The following is a 25709-nucleotide window of genomic DNA, read 5'->3' as shown; positions in this document are numbered from 1 at the left end:
ATGATGGTATTTGCATGTTAAAGATCTAAATTTGGTATTAATTGTACTCTTTCATATTGAAGTTTATTTTCAAAGCAAAGCACATAAGACACATTTAGAAATATGGTGCTATGTATCTGTGCTTCAAAAAGGGAACAGAATCGATTTAAAGGAATCTGTAAAAATGAACATATCCTAAGATATCTTCTCTTGGTTATCTTGCTAGTTAATTTTAATATGAAAAAGTAATCTAATTTCTGTTTGTTAAGAAGACTATGGAAAACACTTATTTAAAATCAGAATATACTTGACATTATACTTAGTTTCAAACACATAAAGCAGAGAAGAAACAGTAAGCCAAACATGAAAGAAAAATCTAAACTTGAGTATCTGTTTTATTATGACACTCATTGTGTAAGGTAACAAAAGTGTCCATTCTTCAGTTAATGAAAAAAGTAATAGTATCAATTTTTCCCAGAAAATCATTGAGTTGAAGAATGAACACTAGCAGATTTGAAGGAAAGTGAAAAGTAAAGATATGCTCTCATGTGTTCCTTGAGGGTACAAAAAAAAATTATTGTTTTGCAATTTGTTTTATCTCAGGAAGTTAAATGTTGAGGATAATTTAATAACCTGTGTCTCATGGATTCAGAAAGTTCATGGATTTTTTCCATTTCCCACCTGTCCCATATTTACATAACCAACACAGAATGATGGAAATCTCCAAAATGATAGTGTTTTCATATGAGGCTAATTCTTTGAAAATATTATAACCTTTATCTTTTCTAGGGAACTTAAATATGAATTTAAATTTCATACATTAATCAATTAAAATATACTCAATCCATTTAAAAACTCCATAAATTACCTTTTCAAAATTTTTCCACATTCTAAGATGCCACAAGGAATTCCATTTACACATTTCATTCCTGTACCTATATACCTGTTTCCTGATTTGGACTATAAAATTGTATAAAGCATAGGAGGATTAAGAATAAAGTCCTAAGATCATTCTAACAAATAAACCCAGATTTATAAATTTCAGATAAGTATTCTCATCCAGAGACATCTCCTTGAGAGTTTGCATTCATTCTTTTTTGTGAAATAATTCCCTTAAAATGACCTTCTTGGTGGACATTCTCTTTGCAAATCTTTAATAAGGCCAAGTAATCATGTATTGGAAAGGTTTATGGTATCAGCCAGTGCCAATATTGGTTAAAAAAAAAAGCAGGAGATGCAGCTTTTTGAAGGTAAAGAAAAGAAGAAAAAAAAGATGAGAAGAGAGTAAGAGAGAGGTTGGGTGATATCACAATGAATCTTGCGGGATTCAAGAACAAATTCAGAAAAAGTTGCCAAACAAATTTTGAGCAAAAACAGTAGTATTGGAAAAGTACATGTGCTTTAAAAGAGCTTACCTGAAAGATAAGATTTATTTTTTAATTTTTAGATATTAAATATTTATTTATTTTCTAATTATAAATACATAAACTCTTTACTTACAGCAACAATTTTATGCCCTTCATAATATTTAAATTTTGAAAGAGGAAAAAAAAACAGCACAGTTAGAAACTGAAGCAACAGAACATTTTGTATCTTTGGCCTCAGTTAGTTGGCAATTTTCTTTCAGAATTTGACATTTGTTAAAAGAGAGCTTTCAGGGGGGATAAATGACCCAAACATTGTATGCACATATGAATAAAAGAAAAAAAACAGAGAAAGCTTTCACAGTGATTCCAACTTGCAGGGTTTTGTCTTACAGAGTACTTTATTTGATTGTTACTTCCATTAGTCCCACAAGAAAGTCAGCCTAGTTACCTTAGCTTCACTATGTGAGATCCCCTAAAATGGTATTGTGCAGTTTAGAATACTCAGTTTATATATTAGACTTGGTTTTGAGTAAGTCTTTATTGTTCTTAATCCAAAATAATCTTCCATGAAAAAGTTTTCAACATTTGATAGTACTCTGAAGGACATGTCACAAGTTATGAAAATAATTCTGAAGATTTCTTCTTAGTAATATTTTGATTGATGTCCACTCATTGGTTTCAGATGTTCTAAAGGAACAACACACTGAGTGTCGAATTTTTAGTGTATGCATCTAAAATGTTTTCACAAAATTTTGTTTTCACGTGGTGATTTATTGAAAATTATATTGTTATAAATTTTCAAATATGATGACTAATATTCAACTTTATTACTTTCTTCCTATGAATATTCCCTAACAGGTGTTAAAATAAACTCAGAATTGAAACTAAATTTAAAGCATAATAAAATTAACTCAAATTGCTAAACAAAATCATTCTAAAATGTTAAACTGTATGTATTCCTATTCACAGTTTTAGGAAAGTGGGTTATTATAACATCATATCTTATTGTAAGAAATTGCTACTTTTTTAACACAAATATTTGAAGTATGAAAAAAGGAATTTTTTTAAGCATATTCTGGGAGAGAAATTAAAAACCGAGAACTTAGAAATATTAGTTTTAATATATATTAGCATAACAACATAAATTGTATTTTTCTATATCTGATTTACATATAAAATTATCTATAAAATGAGCATTTTATCTACAGATATACTCAAATTTATTAGATGTCCATAGATTACATCCAACACTGACTGGCCGGCAAACCATCAAATCCATTTATATATTCACTGGACCAGTTTCTTATGTGTAGGTTTGGATATTTTGAAAGGCAAAAATATGAATATTTAATACCTTTTTTAACTTCTTCCAGCTTTATTTTACTTACATGGAGGGGTCGACAAATTTCATTTGGGGATAACCTTTATAAAATTTCTGTGAAAATTCATAACCTAGGTGTTCTTCATTAGGTGTTCTTCATTTCTTAACCCTAAAGACTGAAAAGCTAACTCCAAAAAAAAGTCTTGAGGTACTTCTACAAAATCTAGGACAAGGGGACTTTCAGCCAGAGCTTCCTTTGCTTCAGAATTAATATACATCAATATTATCAGTTACTGTTATAAATTATGACTTATCAATATTTTGTCTTCAGAGCAAGAAGGAATTCAGCAACAATTTAGTTTATCCTCATATTCTAAGGTGAGGAAACCCAGACCCAGGTGTATGAGGCCCTTTGATCAGGTCATGGACTTTCTCAGCAGAGTGAGAACTAAATCTTAGGACACTTCACCCTGCTCCATGAACAACTTTTAAGAGAAGAATGTAATTACTTTCTCTGGATCTAATGATATTTAGCTGATCTGCTGTTGATTATTATCTGAAGAGATATGGTTTGTTTTATTTATCTAATCATGGAAAGATATATTTTTTTCCTGAAGAATAAAAAAGAAGTAAGGGCTGGGATCGTGGCTCATTTGGTAGAGTTCTTGACTAGCAAGCACGAGGCTCTGAGTTCAAACCTCCATATTGTTAAAAGAAAAAAAAAAAACAAGACTAAAATTAGGTCAAGTTTTAAGACCACCAAACTAGTATTGCATACTTTTCTGGGGCAGTCCATGCCTTCTATTAGTAATAATGATAGCCAGGAACACACTTGTCTGGAGTCCCTATCAGGACTGCAGCACTGTGGATTAGGGGTGGCAGATTGCCACAGGGACAAGCTGAAAAGTGACTCCTTTAAGAAAACCACAGGGCATTTCACAGTGTTCACTGTTTTCTTCCTTATTTGGAATTCTGTTTATGCTACTAACATTAACATAGATTTTCCTTAATGAATGCTTTCAGGTGAAAGATGGTGAGAGTTATACCATGTGAATCTTTTTAATGTAGTTCATTAAATTAAAACAGTTCTAACTTTCATTGAAGCCTTTGCCTTTTGATGTTATACTTAGGGTTTCAGATATTGTCCATGACAATATATGGTGACTTGCAAAAGTGATTTTCTCAGAGAGTCATTAAGTGTTAGCAGCCTCCTATAATAAATTGACAGTTTTTCTATCGGGCAATATGAAAGTTTTTGTAAATATTTGGTTACTCCATAATTTGAATCCATGCAATTAGTTGAAACCATTTTCTTCTTTGAAGTCTCAGTGACCCCACCACTAAAATACATATAGACTTATCATATTTTTCAAAATAAAACTGTTACATTGGGAAATTTTTCCTATGTTCTTATAAATGATTACAAGGAGGAAAAATCTCTTTCAAAATCCCCTATGCAAAACCAAAGGGAAAACATCACAACATTCATGATGATTGTATTTACTAAATCACTCCCAAATTAGATACTTCAGAAACAACATGTTACACAGTAGCAAATATTCAATTCCTGCATTGCCTGAAGGCTTTGGACTGCATTACCTTACAGATCCATCACAGGAACAACAGAATAAAACGGTTCTGCAAGGTTAGAGAAATCAAACCCACTCATCCACTTTTCATAAGGAGTATTTGGATAGCCAAGACTTGACGCAAATATTTGTTATTAGCCATTATGACAGGCTGGGGACATCCCATGATCTTATTAGTACACAGTCATTCACAGTTTGCTTTTTCTGTATCAAAACATGCACACAGATAATAGGAATAAATTGTTTATTTCCCATGTTACTAGGCAATTATAAATATTTCAGCAAAAGGGTTATACTCTGCCAAGGTTAGAATCTAATAGAATAATTCAAGATGCAAATGCCATTGTCTCGTAAGCTAATGTTGATGTTCACAAATAGTCCTCATTTGGTGGGCTTCTAGAGAAAAGACATAAAACAGAATAAAGTATGCAATAGCTTTTGAAAAGCTGCTAGCCTGTTACTTTTTCAGGCTCTCCTTTATTTTTTTCTTCCCTGGGCAGTATTCATAGGAAATAATGCAATAAACTGCACATAGGTATTACCAACAGAGACCTACTGATTTCAATTTGATAATATTTTAAACATAAAAATACACAAAACTACTTGTTTATCTTCCCACTTTATTATATTTAATGATTTCAGAGAACTTTGCTTGATTTGGTATGTTAGGCAACTTTTTCACTGTGGTTTTTCATGATGTGTTTAATGTAATGTGATGAATTTGTAACAAAGGTATAAAGTAGAGATTATTTTTAACAGGTTACAACTTCTCTGAATAAATAAAAATACATGGTTACAGAATCATGGAACTAGAATGGATTTAAGTAAATTTTAAAGCCAATCGTTCACTCTACAGGTCAAAGATGTGTCAGTGAAATAAAGCAATTTGACATGACTATAAGTAAATCTCTGGCATAGAGCCAAGACCAGCATCAAGCCACTAATACACTAGAACTCTAGCTGCTGATGTAGTGCTCTCTATACCGTATTGTACTCCTTTCTCTGCTTTTCAAAAATTTCTTTTTTCTTTTGACAATGAGCAAGAGGAGCTCACCTACCCCTGAAGTATTCCAAGGTGTTTCTCCTAATCCTCCATCCCCACAGAAATATTTAACTTTCTTATTTTTCACAGTCCTTGCTTTTATCCTCTACATTTTTTGTGATATTTTCTTGGAGTTCTTAATGTTTTATAGAAGATAGGAAGGAATGTCAAGCTCTATCATTCTTTTAAATAACAAATACTAGAAGGAATCAAGACATTTTGAAATAGGTACATTTCTTCAGTTTCTAAAATATGAAGTAAACAGAGGGTCTTCCTTCTCAGCAGGCATAGACACACTTCTGAGTAGAAAATAAGGAGTATGGTGTTTGCCAGAGGGCCCGGCTAGTTTTCTGATCACACAACAGCTGCTAAGAAGGGAGTTATAAGACTGGGAGTGCAGGCCATTGGTAGAGCACTTGCCTAGCATAAGCATGGCCCTGAATCTGATATGCAGCAACACAAGAAAAAAAAAGAAAGAGGGAGAGAGGAGAGAAAGGAAGGAAGGAAGAAGAAAAGGAGGGGAAGGAAGGAGGGGAAGGAAGGGAGAGAGAGGAAGGAGGGAGGAAGGAAGGAGAGAAGAAAGAGGAGAGGGAAGGAAGGAAGGGGGGAAAGTCGTGTTCATTTTGATAGAATGTAGTCACAAGGCATGTAGCAAAATACAATCCTTCTAAATCACAAGGAGAAGAAAGACGGACAGAATCAAGGAGTATGTTTGCATCAAGTTAGTATTCAATATGGCATTGGTTAACAGCTAACATTCACACCTATTTGTTAGTCAATGTTTATGGTGGGTAGTTATTTGTTATTTGTTAGTTGGTGTCAGTTGGGTGGGTAGTGAGGATCTCAGAGGTGTATATCATGAATTTTCAAAGTTAGGGGTTCTTTCAAGAGAGCCAGGACATTTTCATTTCTTTCCAAAATGTTATTCTGTAACATAAAGCAGGCAAATATTCACTCATCATGCAATTAATGAAATGAAGAGGAATTTAGACGAAGGTAGTTCAGCTTACCACTGGAAAATCCCAGATAAGAGTAAAACCTTTGGAACATATTATTTAAGGTGATGACATACCCTAATTTAAATTATCCTGGCCTGCAGGATCCATAGTTTATTCATTTTTATTTATTTATAAGTATATTTTTTTCTGGGTGTATCAGAATACATGTATTTTTAATTATATATTTTACATATAAGCACAATTATTAATTAACATAGCAAAATGCAAAAGATAACTTCTTAGACTTCAACTAAAAGAGATATTCTATGCTAAAAGCACAAATAGTAAAATGTAGGGTACTAAAGAACACTCAGGAACTAAGCATGGGGCTCATTGTGCTTAACATTTCCCTTTGGGATAGCAGAAATATTTTCGTAGGATTATTTCTTCATTTCCAAAGGCATACAAAGGGTTGGGACACCCAATCCTTAATGTGCAATAAAATAAAATGGCAACTTTCCAAGAGCTGTGAGATAGTAGCTAATTAACACATTAATTTATATAAATAAAATTCTTTTCTGTTCCCCAGTGTTCTGCTTGAGAAATGTAACAAGATGAATGAGCATGACAAATCACAGTAAAATTTACAGGCTTAAAAAAAAAGGATACAGAAATAATCCCTTGACCGCATTCTAACTTTCTGCCCCTTCTTCACAAGTTCCCCTATATCACAGAGCCCTTAAATGTGCATTTCTTATTCTGTTAGACTTTAATTCTAAAGTTCATAAGGAAGAGTACACCCATTTCTTTACACCTGGACTGGGACTCCTGGCTGCAAGAGATAGGGTCACAACTTAAGAGAAAGACTCTCTTTTACATTTACCATTGTCACATACATCTGACAAAAACATAATTTTTCCATTTTAACAATACTTTTCCTTACCTGAAAAATATTTTGTTTATTTTTTACTTTGAGCTAATTTTCACATAGACCTAATTTTTAAAAAGTTAGTATTTTTTCTCACCAATATTTCAAATGAAATTGCTAGTTGAATAGAAAAGCAATGTTCTAAACTTCCAGAAAATATTTTATTAAATTTATATTTTGTTGTAGCTTTCACTATGCAAAGATATTTAATGTAATAAGTACTTTCAGATATGCTCTTAGTTTTACATAGATACATACATATATCTTTTTATAACTCCCTCATCAGAATGTAGCCATACACTTTAAGTGGTAGCCCTGGTTATATGCAATTAGCAGGCGGTAAAATTAATATTGTGAAAAATAAATTAAAACAGAAAATGGGAGAATGTAATTCATGTAATAAGTACAAGTACTGTTTTATGAGACACAGTTATCAGTTGTGTATGTATACTGTAGTGTAGCATATATTTCTTACTATAAATCTTATTCATAAAAGGTTATAAGATCCTCCATAAGGCAGAATTTAAATGATATAGAAAAATAAAGTCTAGATTATTAAATGTATCTATTAATTCATATGTCCAATAAATGTTTTTCATTAGAGTATAGCAGTGATCAAGACAGTTTATGAACTCAAAGAACATATATTATACTGAAAAATTATAAAATGAACAAATGAACAAACTGAATATGTGATATAATCTCTAGTGAAAATGCCATGAAGAATATAAAGGAAGATAAGAGGATTAGAGAATGAGACCAGGGGTATGACAGAGGCTCTAGTATCACAACTATGAAGAAGGCTCATGGAGGACTTGATGTTTGGTTAAGAATCTGAATGATGTGAAGAAGGACATTTCAGTCAAGGACACAGCAAATACAATGTCCCTAAAATAGGAAAAGCATTAGCATATATTAAGGAAATGCAAGAAAGCCATTGTGTGTGAACTGAAGAAACCAAGAAGGAGATTGAGTAAAATGGCATAGAGAGAAAGACACAGTTATTGAGCACATGGCACTGTGTCTGGCCAGCAGAGGACTGTAGACTGCATCCAAAATGCAATGGCAAAACTACATGGAGAGCTACAACACTGTTTCATTTCTAAAAGATCTCTCTGGTTGCTCAATGGAGAACAGAATAATGTGATAATGTTAGCATTTAAAAAAGGAAACCCACGCACAGGAAATCAATGTGAGTCAATGCCCTGTATAGCTATCCTTATCTCAACCAGCAAAACCCCTTGTTCCTTCCTATTATTGCTTATACTCTCTCTACAACAAAATTAGAGATAAGGGCAAAATAGTTTCTGCGGGGTATTGAGGGGGGGAGCGGGAGAGGGTGGAGTGGGTGGTAAGGGAGGGGGTGGGGGCAGGGGGGAGAAATGAACCAAGCCTTGTATGCACATATGAATAATAAAAGAAAATAAAAAAAAAAAAAGGAAACTATTTATGATACCAATTGAAGTATAGAAAAAACAAGATGATATTATCTTGGTGTGGGATGGGAATGTAGGAAGGGTAAGAAATGGTTAGAATCAGGATGAGTTATGAATGATGAATGATGGACAATGAATACAAAGGAAAAGAGACATATCTGGATGACTTTTTGATTTTTGTCCTAACAATTCTGGGAATGGTGTTAGCACCTTTTATTGGTATTTAGAAAGGTCAGAGGGAAGAAGGGTGGAAGTGAGTGATTTGGTAATTAAGTACAATCATTTTTTCCTATTAATATGTTATTATTACATCATTCTAATAACATTCATTAAGGAATTGCTAAGCACTGTGCTGAGTAGTGGAAATACAGTGTCAAATAAAAGCATTGTTTATATAAATGAAACAAAATTAGAGCATGTAGTATGATACAATTTTTGCTGTAAGTATAAGAAGAGGATATTTGGACAGCAAAAAATTTAAAAATTATATTTGTTTAAGGCATCATCAAATATTTCCAAGGAAAATGAAACTGAAGTTGTGTTTCAAAGATATATTGAAATTATTAAGAATAACTGATAGGAAAGATGAAGAGACAGGATATATGTGGAGAACAGCTCTTACGCTCAGTCAGGCATTATTTAAAGTTGTCCAAACCGCAACACTTAGACAGACTTTGCCTAACCCTTGACTTCTCTAAATTAGCTTTCTATGAGTCCCTAAACCTTTCGCACCCTAGGTGCTTACACTAGTCCTGGCTCCTTCTATAGTAAGCTCTCTGACCTTCCTTTTTTCTTTAACCTACAAAGTTTATTTCTCCATTGCAAGTAGTGTGTGGTAGAGTAAGGAGCCTAACACCTAGTGCAGCATTAACACTATTCAGATGCTTGATCTCCAGATAATTCCAACCTTTAAGGGATATAAAGGAGTCAACCAGAGGATTATTTGTCATTGTGATAAACATCAAGAACACCCAATATATGAGCAATGAAATAAAAATTTTGACTATCATAAAATATAATATTAAAGAGCATTAAAATTGTTCATTGAGAATTATTTAGTAACATAGGAAAAATATATAGCTCATAGAAATAGGAAGAAGTTTGTAAAACTGTATATTTGTCTTCAACTATAAATTAGTAGGCATATATACAGAAAAAATTAGAAGTTATATAGTAAAACTATACTAGTGCATGTCTATGAAAAGTGGTTATGGGTATTTTTTATTTTCCTCTCAATTTTCTCTGTTTTTTAATTTTCTATAACAAAAATGAATCAATTTTATTAATAAAAAGTAAGTAAAATAATCTATGGTTTGCTCATCCTCCCAAGAACAATTTTAAATATAATATTATCAGATTAGGATACATTCAGCTACAAATACCAGAAAACGCAATTAAAAATTTATTGAAGAGGGTTCCTCTTCCACTTAAATACACTCTCAGGATTGTGTTACTTCCATCCAAACAAGAATACACCAGATAAGCTCGACACAATGATTCTGTTGTCCTTTGTGTAAGCCACCTCTAGAATCTAAGATACAAAGAGACCTCAAGAACTAAAATCTAGAAAGCAACAAGTTCTTCCTAGGAAAAAAGAGACCTACAACCACTTTCATTCTTTAAGAAACAGTGACAAGAGGGCAGGAATACAGAAAGATTATTAAAATGTTTAGAAAATTGTAAGGCTGATATGAACAGGCTTGACAGTTGAAAACTTAGTGGCAGTAGTTACATATGGAATTTGCACCAACAAATTGACAACCATGACAACTCTTTTGTCATGGGCCTTCGTTAAGTACTATCAGAGACACTGAATACAGTTGAGGGCTGATAATGGGTGAAGGCAGGGTAAGCCATCCTGACTCCCACAGACTATGAAGCTGTGGCTGCCTAAGGCTGAAGGAGAGGTAGGTTTGCTGAGAAAGACCATTTCCTGATGCTCATGCAAGAATGACCAGCCATATCTGGGAGGAGGGCCAGAGAACTGAAAGAAGCCCTCCTAGTCCAGTCCTTCAACCAAATCTACTACTTCAACCATTCAAAACTGAGCATGTGGCAGCAAGGTAAAAGTCTCCTCAGGCCCAGAAACCTGAGGTCTAGAATGATTGCAGAGAACACACAAGCAATCCAAACACCTGACTCCCTGCTTTAAACATGATCAGCTCTTCAATGGTTTAAAAGTTGATGGTGGGCTTTAAACCACAAAGAGGTATCTAGAGTCTCCTGGGTGATCAGTTCTCCAACCCTGCTAAAGGGAAAGTCCTAATTTTGACTTCAAGTCATTTGAAGTATTGGTGAAATGAATCTAAGTAAAGCAACAACAGCAGCTTCAACTCATCTATAGCTTAGACTGATGCTGCCTGAGAGAAAAATGAGCCCACCATCTTTTGTATTTTACTCCAATATCTATGATCTTTTCAAACAAAATATTTTGCATATAATTAAAACCACGACATACAAAAAAAGCACGGAAATGTATCCTATCATCAATAGAAACAGACCCAGAAATGGAATAGATACTGGGATGACCAGACCCAGACTTTAAAATAATAATGATGAGCATGCTAAATGAAAAAGTAGAGAATGTAAATAATCAGAGAAGTAATTTCATTAGTCATGGGAATCACTTTTTAAAAAAGCCAAGTGGAAAGTAAAAAGTTCCAATATCATGAATGAAAAGATTCATTTGCAGTAGATTCAAAAATTCAAAAAAAACACAATTGAAACAAACTAAAACACAAACTAACACAAATGAAAACACATAGAAAAAAAAATAACAGCATCCAATATGTGTGCAACAATAGCAAACAGTTCAGCATAACAATTGGGGTTAAAGAAGAAAAGAAAAGGGAAAATTGGACTAGGAAAAATATTTGAAGAGATAATAGCCAAGAATTTGCTGATGTTGATAAAATAAATCTATCACAACTCACAACAAAGATTTCCATCTGTGAACTCAAGTAGGATAAATACTAAGAAAACCTAGGCATATTATAACAAAGCTCCTGAAATTCAGTGTTCAAAAAATTAACTAACATATTCAAAAAAGAAAATTCATTACTCCATACCATCATGATGAAGATGGACTAGTTCAGCATCTCACCCATGACAAGACTCAAATTCTTCCCATATTTCTTCTTTTCCATATTTAGCAAATAGTCTGCTCTCTTTGTGGTTAAAGATTCTCACAGGAGGCCCAAGTGCATCATTGCACATATCAAAAGACTAGAGAGAGAGGGTCTTTTTCTTATATCTCTTCTTAAGACTGGCTCTTCCTGCTAGAATCGTACAACTGCCTAGTCTAACCTAACCACCAGCAATTAAAAACAGCCCTTTATGCTTAGTTTAGACTAATTTAACATTCACCTTTGATTCTCTCCTGAAGCAGCCTTTCATGTCCTTGCCAAAATAAAAGTTCTTTTCCCTAAGAAGAGTATTGTATTAGATAGAAAACAAGGAGTGTTTTGCATGTATTAAGACAAAAACTTACAAATATTGTAGAAAAATGTTTTATATTGCAACATAGAAAGAATGAGCACAGTTTTATCTCTAGTGATTTCACTGTACTGTCAAGTAGCTCATATCAATATTTGATTATTCTTTTATTGTTATGTTTCATTCTGCAACCTGTATTTGATACTGAGGATACTGAAAATTCATTTTCTTTCTGCTCTCATAATTTGCTTTGTAGCAGGGAAAGACAGACCTAAAGAAAATGGTTGCCATTGAAAGACATGATAGCGAAGCAAGATCTGACTTCAGCTTTCTTAGTTAGGTGCTGCATTACCTTGAACAAATCATCTAGTCTCTCTAAGCCTTGCAGGATCTGCAATGGTGTATCATTCTCATTTAATGATGATGAGTAGGTAGGTAACCCTTGAACTGGGGAAAAGTACACAATAACTATTAGTCATCTTTATTACTTATCCATATGTTTACAAAGTTTAGTTGTTTGAGTTGGTTGTTATATAAGAAGCAATGGTTGAGAAAGTCACCGTAAAAATGGCAAAGACTGACTAGTGGTTCACCTATTGTAGGAAGGGCTGGGATAGCAGTGAAAGGATATCCTGGGATAACCAGGATGAAAAAACATCAGAGGCATGAAAAGTAAAGGAGAAGGAATCCTAGAAACATAAATAATGTTGAGCACAGACTGTATGAGTGGAGCCTAGGGGTGGAATGTAAAGATGTGCCAGAACACTCAGGTTCCTTAAAAATCATGTATGGTGTGTCAAATTAAATTTGACCTGAAGCTTCCACATTACTTTGAATCCCCACACAGTGAACTACAGCTAACTTAATACGTAAATAAATTGCAAATAAAAAGTTTATTCTAAATTGGGTACGGTGGCACATGCCAATAATCCCAGAACTCAGGATGCTAAGGCAGGAGGATTGCCAGTGTAAGGCCAGCCTGAGCTATACAGCAAGACCCTGTCCAAATAAATAAGTTAATGAAATTTTAAAAGAGTATATTCTAGGGACTGGTGATGTAGTTCAGTGGTAAAGTGTGTGCTTAGCATTCTCAAGGCCCTTGTTTCCACCCCAGCAACACAAACACATACACATTCTTGTAACAAATAGCAGAGTCTAAGCAAATTGCAGCAGTAGAGCTTCAGCCAATCACAGCCTGCTGGTTAATCAGACTATGTCCATATTAAATAAATATCTTGCCACACCCTGCTCAAATAAGGAAATGCTCAGCTAGAACCAATCAGGCTGTTTCCTTTCAGGGAAAGTTCTGTAACACATAATCCATTCAAAGGTAATTTCTATATAAACTCCTTTACATGTGTCAATATAAAAATGGAAAACTTTTCTGCTGTTTACGCTTTTCCACAATTTTATTAAAAACACTTTTCCTGTAAACAAATACTGCCTGTCACAGTGCTGGCTGGAGCTCCCTTGACGTTTTATATTCTGAGTGTTTCCCAATTCACGAATCACTCTTTCCTGAAATAAACTCGGTTAAACTTAATTTGTCTGAAGTTTTATATATATATATATTTTTTTATACAGTTGTGATTATGTTATCCAACTCTATAGTCAACAGGAAATCATAAATGGATTTAAACAATGTATTTATAATACTGTCTGCCATTTCCAAAGATCATTATAGCAACAAAGGCTCCAGACAGACACTGATAAAGAGAAGCCATGTGTCAGAGAGACACAGCTGCATAGAAGATTTGGAATAGTCCAGCCTTCAAATTATAAAGGCCTAGACTAAGACCATTAGGGAAGGCTAGAAAAGAGGGAAATGTATGAAATTTATAATGGAAAGCTTAGTTCATAGGAAAAAGATCAATTTGAACACTATTTAATATGAAGTTTATCATCAAAAAGTTGAAAAACATCTGAATTCCTTTCAAACACAAATAGCAACATGAAAACAGCAGTAAATAAAATGTTTTAAAGGAGGTGCTTTAGAGTTCTGCGTGAATTATTAGAAAAATCATTTGAGAGATTACTGTTTGTAGCCAGTAGGTATATTAAGCTGCTGAATGTTTAAGCAAGATAAATATTTCCTTCTAAAATAACAGAACAATTTTGCATATTTATTAACATAATTAAGAAGTTTTTTTTTTCTTAAGCAAGTTTATGTTAAAGATCAGTCCATTCCTGGTTAAACTATTAAAAGTTATACATTAGCAAATGATGAAATAATGAGATTTTAAAATATCTATTCTTAATCTGTATTAGAAAAATGTAAATATCTCTTACTCATTTCCCTAGAGATAAAGCAGCTTTAGGATATGATTTTAGTGGAGAACACATGTAAATATCTTATGGCTTCAACTCTTAATTTATAAATGAATTAGCAACCCTCCTGACAAAGTCTCTTTCCCTATTAATTCTGGTGTGCTGACAATTCCCTGTACCCCTCTTTCACAGTTTGTTTCAATTAGCTTAGAGCACTCTGTCAGGGTGGTCCATAAATCCTCACAGAATATGAAATCAAGTGAACACAGGCTTTGTCCCCATTTTACAGATAATTTCTTCATTTAGGGAAAGTTCTGTAACACATAATGCCATTCAAACATAATTTTTATATACACTTCATTACATGTGTCAGTTATAAAAATGGAAAACTTTTCTGTTCTTTGCTGTTCTACAATTTTATTAAAAACACTTGAGGCTATAGCATAAAATTCACTCCATTTTGGTGATTTATCAGAAGATTTAAGTATCAAGCAATTTCATAATTTTCACAATATTGTCATACTCCAATCTACTTTATTGAAGGATTATAATACAGTGGTCATTTTGGTTTTAAGCATCTTGAAAGTATGGACCAGTTTGAAAAAGATTTAAGGCAGCAGCAGAGCTCTGTCTCAGCTTTGAGACTAGCTGCACTTCTGTGGATAGTTAATTTGGGACTTTTATGTATTCACTAATACATTTCTAAATTGGTGATCATGGCCTCTGAATCTACTTAATGTAAAGGATGCTGTATGAATGAATGCAAATAAATGAAAGAAAAATACTTTCTATTTTATAACCAAGAGACTTCTTTTAGCTCCTTGACTGTGTCTTAATAATAAATAATAATTTATGAATCTCTACATTTAACAATACCTCACAATTCCACTTTCTTGGATTAACTAGTTTTTGATTCTTATGAAATGTTCTAGACATCAAAAGAATTTTTTCTGCCTGCCACAATTTCCTCTTTGCTTTATTTTTTATATGTAGCAAAGATAGTTCCATCCATTAGAAGTGATACTCAGATCTAAAGAACAAATGAATTCCAAGTTACTTCCCTTTGCCAGTTGCAATCTTTCTGTAAATCTCCTATACCCTCCACCAGAAAATCCACTTTACCATTCAAAAACAACTATGTAAATACCAAAATACATTATTTATAGGTGGGATTATCTCTACTAATTTAAACATCATTGAACAACCAAGTCAAAATAAGAATAAACTTTAAAATGATGATTTTATACACACAGTTTACAAATGCTGAACTAATGTGGGATCCTTGGTGGTAGCTATTAGATATTCAAGATTCTGGCCTTTCATCCTGATCTGAGATTTCAATAGGGCCTATATTCTTGGTATGTTAGAATGACTGCCAAGGCTGTAAAGCCTGCCCAGTGTCTGTAGGTTGTTTTAGAAACTTGAAATTCTGGTTATTACTGCTACAAACCCAGTTTATCTTTATTGGAAAGGCATTCACAGCTTATTAACGTACAGCCTGTTTTTCTTTCTCTATGAACACTGCATCTTCCTTCATTCAGAATGGACCCCAGGATCCTGGCACATTATTTATCCAAGAGTGCAAATTCCCATTCGGCCAATGTGGAGCTGCCCTTGGAATCCACACCTCTGGACGCAGTTGTGTTTATCCTTAGCATCTGGTTTCAGTTATCTTTTTTGTGCCATTTTGGACTGTGATTTATTTGTTTCATTTACTGGCTTCCCATTACAGAATGGCGAACAGGACTGTGGAGCAGTGGTGTACCATGGCAAGACTCAGCCTCATTCCTAGCCCTATGGCACTTAATTACTACACTTCGTTTGCCAACTATTTCTTGGCATCTAATTTAATTTGGGGACCTGCCTAAGCATTTAATTGAACTTGGAGAACTCCTTTCAAATATTTATACCCACTTTCTAGTTCTTCTCCTGCCACATCATAATGATTCTGCAGCACATTTTTAGAATAGATTTGCTTTCTTTTTATTCTAAAATGCTTGCTATTCCTCTTTTTCTATTGAATATGTTGTCCAATTCCCTAATCCTAATAAGATTTTGTTGAAAAGTATAGTTTGTCCTCCTTTCTTCTTAATTTTTTCCTGCCTCATTACAGCAGAAAAATTTTATACTTCCTCTATGCATAAAGTTTTTATTTAAGAATATCTTACCTGTCTGATAATTTTCTTGCCTATATTCTAGAAATAGGTAGCATAAAGAAAAGAGCAATGAATTTATTATATTTATTACAGCCACATAAGCTTTGATAGACTCATCTCTGACAACTGTACCTACCTGACACAATGCTACCTACTCAGTTATTTTATTCTCTAAGTTACATTTAATGAACTTTTGAATGTCATCAGCATCTAAATTTTTTGAATACTCTTACTTCTTGTTTCAATGTATCATTATTCTCTTTGTTTTATGTCCTGCAAATAACCTCAAACTCTTAGGACATCATTTTAACTAGGTATTGTTGGTGCTCTCAAACCTATCTCAGTTTGCCCTTCTGTAACTTCCCCATTTAAGCCCCAGTGCTGGAAGAAGCCAATAAAAGCTGACCTTCACACCAAAACAAATATACCTGGTACTGTGTGGGAAAGTACAAATCAATACCCAACATATACCTAGATATGATTTCCAAATCCCTTTGGGATTGCAATGTCATTCATCTATATTATTCTTCATCCATCTTTTACCCCTCTTATTGCTTCCACCTACTTTTTCAAGACATTAGTGAAGTTCCCTAAACCACACTTCCTATCATACTTTCATGGGTGACTTTTCCTACCAACCACCAAATCACAATGTGATAAATATTATTTTACTCAAAATACCCATAGTAATTTAAAAAGTGTGCTACTAGGAAAAGTATTGAAAACCAAGTAAATATAATAAACAATCCAGAAATAAATTTAATAAGAAGAAAGTATTCAAATTCAAATTACTGAGCAAAGGGATTATTCAATCATGATATTGGAACAATTGTCTAGTCATTTGGTAAAAAGCAAAACTGGATCTCCATCTCATTACTCACACTTAACAGCAATGATAACAAGAGCCTAACAGTAATAATCCCCTTGGCACGAATGATATCAACTTACTGGTAGAAAATCATGCTTAAAATGTTTATAAACTTTCTATGTTCTAAAACCTGTAAACAAAAAAACATAAATTTAATTACATCAAAATTCTACAGTCAAACAAGAAACAAAAAACATGACAAATGGCAAAACGATGTTATTTCAGCTTTATTCATAAAAGTGAAAACTTAAAAACAGTTCATATATTTACCTATGTGGGTATTATAAAACACCATACTACAATTAAACTAAACTAAACTAAAGTTGTAAAATTTAATGACATGGAAAGATAGCCTTGTATATTATCATCGGTGAAATAAAAGCAGGGTGCAGTATAATACTGTATGAGATCAGTGTGTGCATGAATATGGATGTGTGTGTGTACGCACAGAGGCTACATACAGTACATATGTATCTCTATTACAGAAAGGTTAAAAGAACCCTGACTGGTATTTTGAGTTAAAATATCTCATCCTCTATTTCAGCTTATTTGATGTGGCAGGCATTATGGCCTGTGATAGGAAATTAAAACTGCCATTTTCCCTGCTTCATCATCCAGAAACATTTTCAGAGAGTGTAGGCAATGTGTCTTGTTTGTGAGTTGAGCAGTGAATGTTCCAGAACTTAGAAACCTTATTCTTAGTCCAGTGTTTGTGCAACCACACAAAGCTGGTACTAAAGAAAAAAACATCATTTTAATCCAACTTGTCATTTTCTATCTCTACTACAGCAAAGAAGGAAAATAATTGAGATTAATCTACCAGTGGAGACACTATGATGAATCTTTCCCTTTCTTTTCTTTTTTCTTTCTTACTATACAGAAAAATTGATGGTGAGGTACTATGACAGCTACTAAAGAAAGTGCATCCCATTGATTTATCTGCAGCCTTCCAATGAGCAGCCCCTGCTAGTGTGCTTCCAAGTGTGGTTTAATATGGAAGCCTAAAATGGACTGAGCATAGCCCAAGATATTTGAAACCAAGTAATATCCACCTCAGCTGCTGAGAACTGCTATTGAAAAAGATCTTTTCTTCCCCAGCCTGTGATTCAATTCATTTCCTCACCCCCTGCCTCACAGAGATAAGCTTGACCAAGGGGTCTAGATAGAATAAGGAGAAACCTGGGGGTGGGGATGCTGCTGTTTGCTTCCAAAGCAGAAGGGAAAAGTGAGATCTCTGATTTGTCTTTTTCTATATGATTTGTCTCATTCAAGAGAGTAACCCATTGAAGAGTTTTATTTCCTAGTCATAAGCTTCATTAAAGTAAGTGGATAATTGAAGCCAAATCTAGAACAATTGAATTCAACCCAAATATTACAGGTATTGCAGTTGTGAGCATCAAAATTGGAAATTATGAAAAGGGGAAGTAATTACACATTTCTCAAAAGTTCATTGTGTTTTAAGCAAGTAGACACCTTATATACATCTTCTGGCATTTTAATCTTCATAACAGAATCTATCTGATTGAAAACCTGTGTAGGTAAAAAGCCAGGTTGAAATATCTGGGAAAAAGTTACAAAACTCAAAAATACCTCACTGTACTTTATGACTGACTTCTAAAGCAATTATACAGAAATTGCCTGGCAAAACCAAGAAATGTAGGTCAATCTTCTCATCCTCGTGATATTTCAATTTCTTATTTCTGATCAAAGTCTTCATTTGTGTTTGCTACGCTTCTTCAAACAAAATGGTACATAATTTCAAGCCAATGCTGATAAATGACAACTTTATAACTTGGATAAACAGTGAATATAAACAGAAAGTAAACACAGAGGTTCTACAGGATCTGGATTCTGAAGGCACATAAGGTCTGCTGTGTTGCTTTGTAGACTTTTATGATTTTAGGGCATTAAAACAAGTGCTACTGTGCAAAAATTCTTTCCACAATACATTTTATGTTATCTGAGTCAACCTGTTAAAATCATACTTACTTTTTAGCAGATAACATTTATAGAAAAAGTAGCTAATAGTGGAAGTATAAAAATATAAATAGCCAAGAATTAATATTGAAATCACCATTGCATCAACTATTTTAATAAACATGAGTTCTTTAAAAATATGTAAGGATCCTCAAAGCCTGATTTTTTCTTCAGATTTGACAATTACTTTAAATATGCATAGTAGAAAATAGTTTTAGTGAATGAATTACTGATACACGAATTAGTATATTTAAATCTTTCAGATATGAACATCACATGGGCACTGTCAGTAAATATTCAAAAATGTTCTGAATATCTAGATTGGAATATTTTAAAAAGAAAAAATAGAACATGAAAGACATTCATAATAAGGATAAATTTCCTCAGTTATATGTGTGTGCCTATATATTTTGTTGCTGAACTATCAGATTAAAGGTTCTTTATTTCTTATTTAGTGTGGAATCATCTATAGCCCACACAAATGGTGTATAATGAAATATGAAGACATTTCTTGCTGCACTATTAACTTTAGTCATTTTTTAAAGAAATATAGGGACAACATATGCTTGTCTAAGCATGTTATGCAAATTTGGCATAAAAAGATTTTTAACATGTAGGTGGTGTAAAACATGTCACAGTGACAATTCTTACATTCAGTATTCATTTAGTCCTACAATTGCCATGGTTATACATCTTTTCTATATGTAGCCATTTTATATGCATGGTGAAAAGTGAGGCGTGCACTAGTGTCTGGAAAATATTGGAATTAGATCCTGAACACTTTATTTCTGAATTGTGGACAAACTCTGTATTTTTACACTGTTCATAAAAATTACACACATGAGATACTCTACCAAGGTGAGTTGGTCTGTTCAAGATGTTTGAAGCAGAAATATAATAACATACAAGGAATTGTCCCTAAGCTCATTTTAGACTCCATCACGTGTACAAAGACTGGGACTTACACCAGACATTTTCAGCAACCTTCTGGTGGCCATATTATCACTTCTTCAGAAGACAATCACACATTGCTTATGTTCTAACAGACTTTGCAACTCTGTACAGTGCATGACACACATCCCCATTTTAAAAAGGTACTCTACTAAACAAGTTTTATGTTATACAGGAGAAAAATATGACTATCATTTATGCAATCTGCTATCCTGCATTGTCAAATACGTCTTTTTAAAAGAAACCTCTGTGGCAATCAATCAGGCAACAAAGTGAGTTCTCATTTTTTAAAGAAAAGCATGCCATATTTCCTCTATGATGGAGGTAATATAAAAATGCTACTAAAATAGCAGTGTGATTTCTTAGTCATTTGCAAATGTACAATGTCCCACAGTTGCTGGAATAAGGCCTCACAGAATCTACTTTGAAGAATTGTGTGGGGATAGGACAGATGGGCAGCTGTTTCTTTTTTGGATCCCAGATTTTATCCCTTCACTAAATAATATTTAATATGTTAGCTTTTAATTGTGAAAAAATAAACACAGCCTTGTTTTTAAAAACAAATTAAAGCCTGCAGGCATTGAACTATTAATGAAAGAAAGGTAGTTCTCATATCTTGAATAAAAATTTCCTCATTTTAATTAAAAACAACAGATTCTAATGGCTATATTCTGCTGATACTGATCATTATTTATTTCATAGTTGATAGAACAACTGTCTTTTCAGTTTTATAGAAACAGACAAAAATACTGATTAAGAAAAATTTGAGTAATCAACTGGGCATCATTATTTCTGTTATTGCCTATAGATTTTTCATGTTTTGATCCCAAATATATAAACTCTTTTCTTTATTATGCATGGCGGTATGAATTAATACAAGCTAAAATTATTTTTAACCCACTTGTTCATATACAAACATAAGAATGCCTCTATTTTTAAATCGGCATTTCTTTCTTCTATCATAATTATTCCCTCATAATATGAAAGAATAAATTGACCAAAGATTATAACAACTTCTCACTATGCACAAATCTTTTGCAAGTAGAAAAGAAAGTAAATAATCTTAATGAATGAATTGCATGTAGTATATAACTGCTGAATATTGAACACACACTTTATACTGTACTCAAGTGAAAAAACTATATTTATGTCCTTTCCTGGGTATAAACTTCATATTCTGGGCATGAAATAATGGTATAAAACACTCGACTCAGAAAAAGTACCATGCACACACAAAATATTTTCACTTAGTTGAAACTAAATTGTCTTATGAGAAAGGTTTTTAAATAGCCTAATAGGCATTATCACATTATTTCAGATAATACAGCAGAGGAGAAACTATTTCTGTATCCTACTCAGAATTCACAAGTTTTTGTTCCTTAATTAAGTAAAAGTTATTTTGTTAGTCTTATACTGTACAGCATTGCTGACGTGTGATAATTTCATGCCAGACCATAGCTCTTTTTAATTCTTTTAATGGATTGACTCTGTTAATACAACAGTGGTTGATTAAAGAACCTATTTTAATATCTTAACTTTAAACAAATCACAATGCTTTTTAACTCTAATTGTCAGAATCCATTAATAATTTCTTTAAAAGTGATAAGGTTTCTTGCCCTTCCCCAATTTCAAATTTAATTAAGTCCACAACACAACCACACTGAAGGGAAAAGTCCAAGTTTATTTACATAACATAACAATAGCAACAACAATGACTGAATAGCACTAAACCAACGTTGGTATTATTCGCAAAATATTACTATTGCCTTCTTCAGTGAGCAGCCTTTTTCTACCCAGCCATGAATAGCATTCAATTTTGTATGAAAATAACTACTGAGATAGAACTCACAAATGAACAAACACAATTTTGGGAGGAAATCAGGTCATTCAACGTCAACATTATAACTATTAATTCTTATTTTTCACAAACTGAGAAATTCCTCATCTTAATTCACAATCTCAAAAGTACCCATATTACAATATTTAGATTCTATGAAAATTATCAACAAATAGACCATACAGAAGTTAAGATACAAGTTACAAAACACTGAGTCATCAAGAGGTGATCAGTGAAAGACAAGTGGTAAAACCAGGGTGGTTAAGCAATTCCTTTATTCCCAGGTTATATGCAGACTGGAGGACCATCTTAACCACAGTTAAAAGATGTTCACCTGGAGCAGCTGGCATGGAGGTAGACACCATACTTACTGTATTAGTAAGACTCCAGTGCAGTTGCCTCAAACTAACATCCACTCATAGTCTAAGATCAAGTGTGATCTGTTCACTACACCACTATACACACTTGCAGAGTCAAGCACATGTGTTGGGTATTTGACAAAGTTCAAAATTTCTAAGAGGGACCTGAAATATTAGCTACTGAAACCTAACCTTTGTCTCCTTATAGGGAATTTTAGAACAATTTTCTAAGTGTTCACTGGTTCATAGGGTCCACTTTAACCTAGAAATTCCCTTTTCACGATTCCCTTTAAGTCACATACACAGAAGATATGGCTCAGTGTAAAACTCATCCTCTTTTGTTTGGGATGGGATCCTTCTGGCAAAGAGGCCTCATTTCTGCACTAGTGTCCATCTTCCCTTCTTTATTTCTTTTTCTTTTTCATTTCTCTTTTAAATATGTTTGGAATTTCCAGTTCCTGAGAAGACTTCCTCTTTAAAACTACTACTTCACTTTAAAACCCCTCCTAACATTTGACATTATTTTATAGCTACTCTCCTCCAGCAAGCAGCCTACATCTAAACTCCACAGCTTTCACCATTCATCACTTACTTCTTAAACCTCTAAAACACAGTTTTAAAGATCTGATTTATGGATCCATCAATGTCTTTATATTGTTCTGAGAAATCATTTTACTAATGAATTGAGCTTCTTTTTCTCACCCATGTCAGACTCTCCACTGCATTTAACATAGCTTATGTTACATTTAGTTCCATTTTCAGCTTCTGTCAATTTTCACCATATCTCTCACAATTTGGGCTGTTTCTTCTCCTTAGCTATCATGGATTTTGGAACCTCAGGTTGGTAAAATAATTTACTAAATGTTGAGAATAGAAGCAAAGATTTACTAAAACACTACCTAGGGGAACAGTGGACAGCTAATCAGCAAGGAAATGTCAATGCTGCTGTAGAGATATGGGTTGATGGTAGGCTTTAATTGGGTTACCTGGGATTTTGCTGGAGTTTTCTTTCTTGTTTTTTTTTTTTTTTTTTTTTTTTTGGTGGGACAGGGTGTTTGAACTCAGGGCTTCACACTTGCAAAGCAGATGCTCTACTGCTTGAGTCATACCTCTGGTACATTTTGCTCTGGTTATTTTGGAGATAGGATGTCTCACACTAATTTGTCCAGACTGGCCTAGAACTGCCATCCTCCCGATGTCAGCCTCCCAAATAGATAGGATTACAGGCATGAGCCACTGGCACTGGATTTATTGGTTCTTTTTTTATGTGCCTTGTCATTGGATTGTTTCTTTGTTGGAACATAGTTTGTTTCTAACCATAGATTTTGAGTGCTTGTTCCCTACTTCTTCATTCTACTTGACTATTGGTATTTTGTTCTACCATGCCTCATTACAGAGGACTTTCCTCCACATTACCCACTTAGTGATTCTCTTTAGTGTCTATTTACTGTCTTCTCCTCTTATAGAATATATGCATTTACATGTTCTACTTATTTCCTTTATACTAACAACTCAAAAATTCCTATCTCCTAACATTATACCTGCTACTATATCTCCTGTCCTATTCCTGCAACTTTATTGTAGGTCACCTGAATCATTAATTCAATGAAAGAATTGACCACACTCTTAGCTATCTGCCAGAAATTTTTATAGGAACTGAATACATTAAAAATTGAAAAAAAACAAAACAAAAACAACTGTATTTGTGGAGTATGTATGCAGTTGAAGAAGCCACATAGTAAATATAATTTAAAAATAAAAATGTTAATATGGTGAGTGATAAAGAGAAACCATGTAGCAAAGAAGTTGTGTGTGAAATATTGCGGGTGGAAATAACATTTTAAGTAAACTTTTGGATGCAGAATATAAATACAAGTTAGGAGACCAACTACTATTGTACTGCAACAATGTGGGAGAGATGATGATGGCAAAGAATGTGGCAGGTGAAGTGAAAAGACACAGGATTGAATTCTGGATGCATTTTGAAAACAAACAACACATGTTGATGGACCAGGTAAGAGTGAAAAAGTCAAAACTGGCACCAAAGTTCCTGTCTGAAGTAATTAGAAGAATGTGGGCACCAATAACAAGTAGAGTACAGGTAAGTGAGCAGAGTAGTTGCATATCAGTGGCTGAGTTTGAAGCACATTTGGAGTTAAGGCATTTTAACTCTTTAAGTTGGAGATAGACAAATGTATGCTGGATAATTGGATAAACAGATTTGAAGGTACCTAGAATATTCTAACTACAGAATATAAATTTTGGTGTCAAAAACATGATTAAAGCCATGACAGGAGAATGACATCACCTCAGGCGTGAACATAGTTGGGCAAATAGTTTCCAGATTAGGTTTAGGGGAATAAGGAGGAACTGGTACAGTGCTTGAGAAGAAATAGCCAGAAATATCAGAGAATGATGAACACCAAGATGAAGAAATCGTTCTGGAAGTAGTGGGAATCAATTGCATTCAGTATAACATCTAGGGCAAATAATGTGTGATTTGACTATAGAAATTAGCAATATGAATGTCTTTGGCGATATTGTATGGACGTTAAGTGTCCTCCAAAAATTCATGTGCTGATAACTTAGTACCCAGTGTGATGATATTGGGAAATAGGTAGGAACTATAGCAGTATTTAAAATGTGGAAACAGTTCTGGAACTGGGTAATTTGCAGAGGTTAGGAGATTTTAGAGAATGAAGCTAGTAAAAGCCTAGAATATTTTAAACAGAGCATTATGTGTAATTCTGTTGAAGTCTTAGAAGACAAAGAGATTAGGAAGGAGCTAGAATATTTTAGACATTGGATAAGTGCTCATAAGGACAACACTGATGAAGTCTCAGATGGAAATGAGAAATGTTTTATTGGAAATTGGAATTAAGGCTATTCTTTTTATGCAGTATCAGAGAACTTAACTGACCTTTATTCATACCTCAGAGCTTCATGGAAAGTCAAATTTAAAAGTGTTAACCAAGACTTTCCTAACAGAAGAAACTTAAATAGGGAAGGAAAATGTTTAGGCTACTGTTTAGTTACTTTTAACTACATATTGAAAGATTTGGGAACAATTACTGACACAGTGTGAGAAAGACATAAACTTGAGGGCCAGGTGCATAATGCTAGGTTTGGATATGGTTTAACTATGTCCCTCAAGGGTTCATGTCCTGGAAGCTTGGTCTCCAGTGTGGCAGTGTTTAGAGGTGGTAAAACTGTTAAAATGCAGAGCTTAGGACAAGATAATTAGGTCATAAAAGTATC

The sequence above is a fragment of the Castor canadensis genome, chromosome 3 (assembly GCF_047511655.1).
Source record: "Castor canadensis chromosome 3, mCasCan1.hap1v2, whole genome shotgun sequence".
NCBI classification, from domain to species: Eukaryota; Metazoa; Chordata; class Mammalia; order Rodentia; family Castoridae; genus Castor; species Castor canadensis.
This window is presented reverse-complemented; position numbering follows the sequence as displayed.